The sequence below is a fragment of the Petaurus breviceps genome, unplaced genomic scaffold (assembly GCF_028583685.1).
Source record: "Petaurus breviceps papuanus isolate PSGF00001 unplaced genomic scaffold, PetGlider_PUasm1.0 184, whole genome shotgun sequence".
NCBI lineage: Eukaryota > Metazoa > Chordata > Mammalia > Diprotodontia > Petauridae > Petaurus > Petaurus breviceps.
In genome coordinates, this window is record NW_027185793.1 from 13,384,026 (window position 1) to 13,390,676 (window position 6,651).

The 6,651-nt window shown below is 41.9% G+C and overlaps 1 protein-coding gene and 1 pseudogene across 1 annotated transcript in view; both read left to right on the forward strand.

The window, feature by feature from the left end:
- The window catches only part of LOC138161219 (fibrillin-2-like), a 152,583-nt gene that overhangs the window by 101,561 nt on the left and 44,371 nt on the right, over positions 1-6,651 (forward strand).
- LOC138161337 (PRELI domain-containing protein 1, mitochondrial pseudogene) lies at positions 1,843-2,542 on the forward strand (annotated as a pseudogene).

The window sequence follows — 6,651 nt, forward strand, 5'->3', positions numbered from 1 at the left end:
TTGAATGACCATATTTTCCCCTGAAGCATTCTACTCAGTTTTGCTGGTAGGTGATTCTTGGTTTTAATGCTAGCTCCTTTGACCTCTGGAATATCATATTCCAAGTCCTTCAACCCATTAGTGTAGAAATTCCTAGATCTTGTGTTATCCTGATTGTGTTTCCACAGTAATCAAATTGTTTCTTCCTGACAGCTTGTAATATTTTTTCCTTGACCTGGGAACTCTAGAATTTGGGTATGATATTCCTAGGGGTTTCCTTTTGGGTATCTTTTTCAAGAGGTGATTGATGAATTCTTTCAATTTCTATTTTGCCCTCTGGTTCTAGAGTATCAGGGAAATTTTCCTTCAAAATTTCTTGAAGGATGATTTCTAGGTTTTTTCTGATCATGGCTTTGAGCTAGTCCAATAATTTTTAAATTATTTTAAATTTTTAATTATCTCTCCTGGACCTCTTCCAGGTCATTGGTTTTTCCAGTGAGATATTTCACAGTGCCTTCTATTTTTTTCATTTGTTAGGATTGGTTTTATAGTATCTTGATTTCTCATATAAAGCTTCCATTTGCTCCAGTCTAATTTAGAAGGAATTGTTCTCTTCAGTGAGTTTGAAATTCTTTTTCCCTTTAGGCAATTCGGATTTTAAAAGCATTCTTTTCCTCATTGGCTTTGTGAGTGTCTTTTGCCATTTGAGTTAGTCTATTTTTTTTTTTTTTTTGCTTTTTGGAGGGGCAATTGGGGTTAAGTGACTTACAAGGTTACATGGCTAGTTTTTGTATTAAGTGTCTGAGGCTGGATTTGAACTCAGGTCCTCCTGACTCCAGGGCTGGTGCTCTATTCACTGCACCACCTAGCTGCCCCTAGTCTATTTTTTAAGGTGTTATTTTCTTGAGTATTTTGGGGGGTTTCCTTTAGCATGCTTTTGACTCACTTTTCATGATTTTCTTGCATCTTTCTAATTTCTCTTCCCAATTTTACCTCCACTTCTTTTACTTGATTTTCAAAATCTTTCTTGGGCTTCTTGGAAGTTTTTTTTTTTTAATTTGTTCATTCATTCATTTATTTATTTTTAAAACAATCGGGGTTAATTAACTTGCTCAAGGTTACATGGCCAGTTATTTCTGGGTGTGGTGCTGAGTATCTGAGCCCAGATTTGATCCTCAGGTCATTCGGACACTGGACCCGGTGCTCTTACTTGCTGAGCCACCTGGCTGCCCCTTCTTGGAAGTTTTTAATCCATCTAATTGCTTTAATTCTCAATTTCACTTTGTATGCACAATTTGTATATGTACAAATTGTGAAATAATATAATTTTCCTTTCATCTTAAGTAGTTTCAATAGAAACAAGCAAATAATATATTTCAAAGAACTGTTTTTGGGATTAAATGAGATAATGTATGTAAAGGGCTTTCTAAGCAAGCTAAACTATAATAGAAATGATTTAGTAATTATTGTTACTCAGAAAAAAAAAAACATCTTATTCCTTGTGTGAGGACAGATTAAACAAAATTCTCAAGCATGAAGAACGGATATAATTATCCTAATTTAAGAGTACAAATGGCAGAGGTTATAGGTCCTGTTCTAGGTCAGTTTAAATGAAAAGCACAGTGTTCAGGAAATACATAATATTGGTAAAAAAAAAAAAATGTTACATTGAAAACATTTCCATTACTGAGTGACAAATTGGTGCTGAGCTGCCGGACACCCCCTCGTGGCGGCAGCAGCGACGGCGGCGGTTGGCGGTGGAGGCGGCGGCGAAGGTGGCTTTGGGACGGTGATGGAGAACGCGAGCTGGGCGACCCATCTCTCCCCTTACCCCCAGATGCTGTGCGCCCCCTGACACTGCCCCGACCCCGACCCCCGCCGGGACGATGGTGAAGTATTTCCTGGGGCACAGCGTGCTCCGGAGCTCCTGGGACCAAGTGTTTGCTGCCTTTTGGCAGCGTCAGCCCAACCCCTGCAGCAAGCATGTGCTGACAGAGGATACTGTGCACCGGAAGGTAACTCCTTATCAGAAGCTGCTGTCCAGGTGGCTTCTAACGAAGACCAACAGGATGCCCCGCTGGGCGGAGCGCTTCTTTCCTGCCAGTGTAGCCCAATTGGTGTACGTCCTTGAGGACTCTATCGTGGACCCACAGAACCAGACCATGACCACTTTCACCTGGAACATCAACCATGCCCGGCTGACGGTGGTGGAGGAAAGATGTGTTTACTGTGTGAACCTTGAAAACAGTGGCTGGACTGAAATCTGCCGGGGGCCTGGGTCTCCTCCAATTTGTTTGGGGTCTCCAGAGCTGTACAGGAGTTTGGTCTAGCTAGATTCAAAAGTAACGTGACCAAGACCATCAAAGGCTTTGAGTACATCCTGGCCAAACTGCAAGGTGAAGCTCCTTCTAAGACACTTGTTGAAACAGCTAAGGAAGCAACTGAAAAGGCAGAGGAAACTGCTTTGGCAGCTACTGAGAAGGCCAAGGACCTGGCCAGCAAGGCAGCCACCAAGGAACAGCAGCAGCAACAGCAACACTATGTTTAAAGGAGTCACCCTAGTGCTTCCCCTGCAACAGAAAGACCCTGCTGCCCTCCCAGATTGCCAGTACCCCAAGGCTGAGAGCTTCTGGGGAAGACCTGGCATTGGGCCCGGAGCCCTAGACCCTAAGCAGACCATCAACACAGTGCAAGGCCACAGACAATCCAGCTCTCGTCCCATTACCTGCCCTGTGTCCGAGTTGTGATTTATCATTAAAAATCAATTTTCAGTGCTAAAAAAAAAATGAGTGACAGTTTCCTGATTTTTTGCATACATATTTTGCTTTTCATTTGATCTGTTTCCTTCTTTAGCTGTTTATTTTCTTATTCAAAAAAATTTTGATAAAGTGAAATACCCTCTAGAGAACATTCAGCCATGGACAGTTTTTCAAGGGAATCAGCAAGTTCTTGTTGAAACTTTCTTCCTGCTGCCTTCTCATACTTCTCTTGCTTCTTGTATCTAAATGTCAAACTTTCTATTCAACTCTGGTTTTTTCATCAAGAATGCTTGAAAGTCCTCTATTCCACTGAATGACCTTATTTTCCCCTGAAACATGATACTCAGTTTTGCTGGGCAGGTGATTCTTGGTTTTAATCCCAGATCCTTTGACCTTCAGAATATCATATTCCAAGCACTTTGATCCCTCATTGTAGAAGCTACCAGATTCTGTTTCCACAGTATTCAAATTGTTTCTTTCTGGCTGCTTTTAATATTTTCTCCTTGATCTGGGAATTCCAGAACCTGGCTAAAATATTCCTAGGAATTTTCTTTTTGGGATCTTTATCAGGAGGTGATTGGTAGATTCTTTCAACCTCTATTTTTCCCTCTGGTTCTAAAATACCAGAGCAATTTTCCTTGAGAACTTCTTGAAGGATGATTTCTAGGTTCTTTTTTTGATCATGGCTTTCAGGTAGTCCGATAATTTTTAAATTATCTCTCCTGGATCTATTTTCCAAGTCAGTGGTTTTTTCAATGAGATATTTCACATTACCTTCTATTTTTTTCATTGGTTTGGATCTTGGTTGATATGTATCTTGATTTCTCATAAAGTCACTTGCTTCCATTTGCTCCCATCTAATTCTGAAGGAATGATTCTCTTCAGTGAGCTTTTGAGACTCTTTTTCCATCTGGCAAATTCGGCTTTTTACGGCATTCTTCTCCTCATTGCCTTTTTGACCCTCTTTTGCCATCTGAGTTTGTCTATTTTTAAGGTGTTATTTTTTTGTGAGGTTGTTGACTCTCATTTTATATTTTTCTTGCATCATTCTCATTTCTCTTCCTAATTTTTCCCCTACTTCTCTTATTTGGTTTTCACAATCCTTCTTAAAGGATTCTCTATGGACTGTAACCAGCTCATATTTTCCTTGGAACCTTTTGGTGCAGGAGTTCTGACTGTGCTGTCTTCCTCCTGTCTAATGCTTTGATCCTTTTTGTCCCCCAAATAGGAGTGTAAAGTTGGATTGCTGTGCTTGCTTTGCTTCCTTTGCTCATGTTGCCACTCAATTATTTGACTTTTGAGCTTTTTGTCACAGTAGGACTCTGCTACCAGATAGGGGATCTTTGTTCCAAATTGTTGGGGTTTTCATAGCTGCTGGAACTGTTAGTTGGGTACCCTCTATGAGCCTTCACATGTTCTGGCAAGCTGGTCATGCACCCCAGGTCCTCCACCCTAGACCGCAATCCAGATCCAAGCAGGTTAAAGCAAGAGTGATCACCCCTCAGACTGGTTGCTTGGTCCTCCTACAATCTGGAAGCTAGGAGTTGAAGCTGTCACATGGTGGTGACTGCACAGCTGTGACGCCTCAGCAGCCTCTCCTTCCAGGGGGTAAAAGCCAGACTACACCCTTCCTAAATACCTGATCCCAAAGTCTACACTTCACTGACCTCTCACTTTGTCCTTAGTATCTATGTGTTGATAATTCTGGAAACCACCACAGCTGTTGGTGATCTGAAGTCTCTCCAGCTGGAGGCTGGTTGTGGCCACCATGAAGCTAAAACCTCCTGCTCCAGTGGGGCTGGGCATGGCTCCTAGAGTGCTGTGCTGGCCCCTTCCTGCCAGCCAGCTGGACTGTCTTCAGCGGGAGGTTAGCTTCTCTCTGTCATTTTGTGGGTTCTGTAGCTCCTAAGTTTGTCTAGAGTAATTTTTTACATGAATTGGAGGAGGTGGAAGCCAGAGCCGCATGGAAGTCTTGACTCCATCCCAAGTTAGTCTATTTTTTAAGGTGTTATTTTCTTCAGTCACGTTGTTGACTCTCATTTCATAATTTTCTTGCATTATTCTCATTTCTCTCCCCAATTTTTCCTCCACTTCTCTTATTTGGTTTTCAAAATCCTTCTTAAGCTCCTCTACGGCCTCTTGGAAGCTTTTGATGCAGGAGTTTTCACTGCATTGACTTCCTCCGCTTCCATGTTTTGATCTTTTTTTGTCCCTCAAAAAGGATTCTATGGTCTGATTATGCTTCCTCTCCTTGTTCCTTTTTGCCAGCCAATTACTTGGCTTTTGAGCTCTTTGCCATGGTTGAACTCTGCTTCCAGAGTGCAGAGAGCTGTGTCCCAAATTGCTGGAGTTTTCATAAATGTTGTCAGAGTTATGAGGAGTGTGCCCTCTGGCCATATACCCCAGGACTGCCATCCAAGACCACAATCCAAATCCAAGAAGGTCAAAGCAAGAGCAATTACCCTTAGAATGGTTGCTTTGTCTCCCTATAATCTTCAGGCCAGGAGTTCCAGAGGCAGCCATGCAGCAGCTGCAGCCTGTGCCTCCACCACCTCTCATCCTAGGGGCAGGGGCCAGACCACATGCTTCAGTCACCTGATTCCAACAGAGTTCCCTACTGACCTTTTACTTTCTTTTTAGCATTTACGGGTTGAGAAGTCTGGAACCTGGCACAGCTCCTAGTGATTCACTCTCCTGAAGTCTGCTCTGGCTAGTCTTTGCCACTGGTTGGGGCTGCCCTGGGTCCGGGAACATGCTGCTCATATGGGACTATATTCGGCTTCCAGCTTGGAGCAACAGACCCTTCCTGTCAGCCTGCAGGCTGCTTTCTGCAGGAGATTTGCTTCTCTCTGTTACTTTGTGTGTTCTGTAGCTCTAAAATTTGTTTAGAATCATATTTTACAGGTGTTGGAGTAGGAATGGGAGTGGAAACAAGTTCCTGCTTTTACTCCACCAACTTGGCTTCCTGTATTGCAGCTGATTTCTTAACCCAAGCCACAAATTGATTGTTTACCTTAGGTGAGGGAGAAACAATGTAGAATCACAGATAATAAACAAGAAACGAATGAATATAAATATAAAGAATATACTCTTATTTTCTTTGCTTCCTGATTAATGAAGAAAAGGGCCATCTAGAAATCCTGCTGGTTTACTGCGTCCTACTCTTAAATAAGCTTGGCAAAATTAAGTCTTAGTTATAGGGACTAGATGATACTACAATGCATCCTCTTTAAGAGAAAAGTCACATGTCAGACAGGCAGTACTGTATTTCTATATAAAATCAACGAGCATGTTAAAGCAGAACTTCTCTTTTAAATAATCAAGCATGTATCTTGTACTTTGAGAGTTTAAAACAAACAAAAATAGTGCAATACTTTAGGATATAGTGGGTTCCCTATAATTTGCAGATTTTCAGTGGAGATAAGTTAAGCGCTTGTAAAGGACAGTGTAGAGAACATTCCTTTTCCAGCAAAGGTTAAGGCTAGAGGAATTCCAAGATCTCTTCTATGACATTTTCTTATCTTCTAACCTGAATATATCAAAACTGTATTTCTTGTTTAACCTCCCTGGGCCCAAGTTTAGTCATCTATAAAATGAGAGAGTTGGATTAGATTGCCTATGGGGTCTTTTTCAGCTTAACTATTATCTTATCATCTTGTGATCCTCATCCATCTTCTTTGTTCCTCTAACTGAGTTCTTTTTGTCAAAGTTATACTTCTTCACCTGTGATCTTTATTCCTTCTTTCCTCTCTTCCCTTCCCCTTTCCCTCCCCCCTTTCTCCCTCTCCTTCCTTTCCCTTCCCCTCCTTTTCCCTCCCCTCCCCCTTCCTTTCCCTCCATCTTGCACAGGACGCAACGTCTTACCCCTCAACGTAAACATAACTAACTCTGAGATTTGGGAGGAAATATAGAA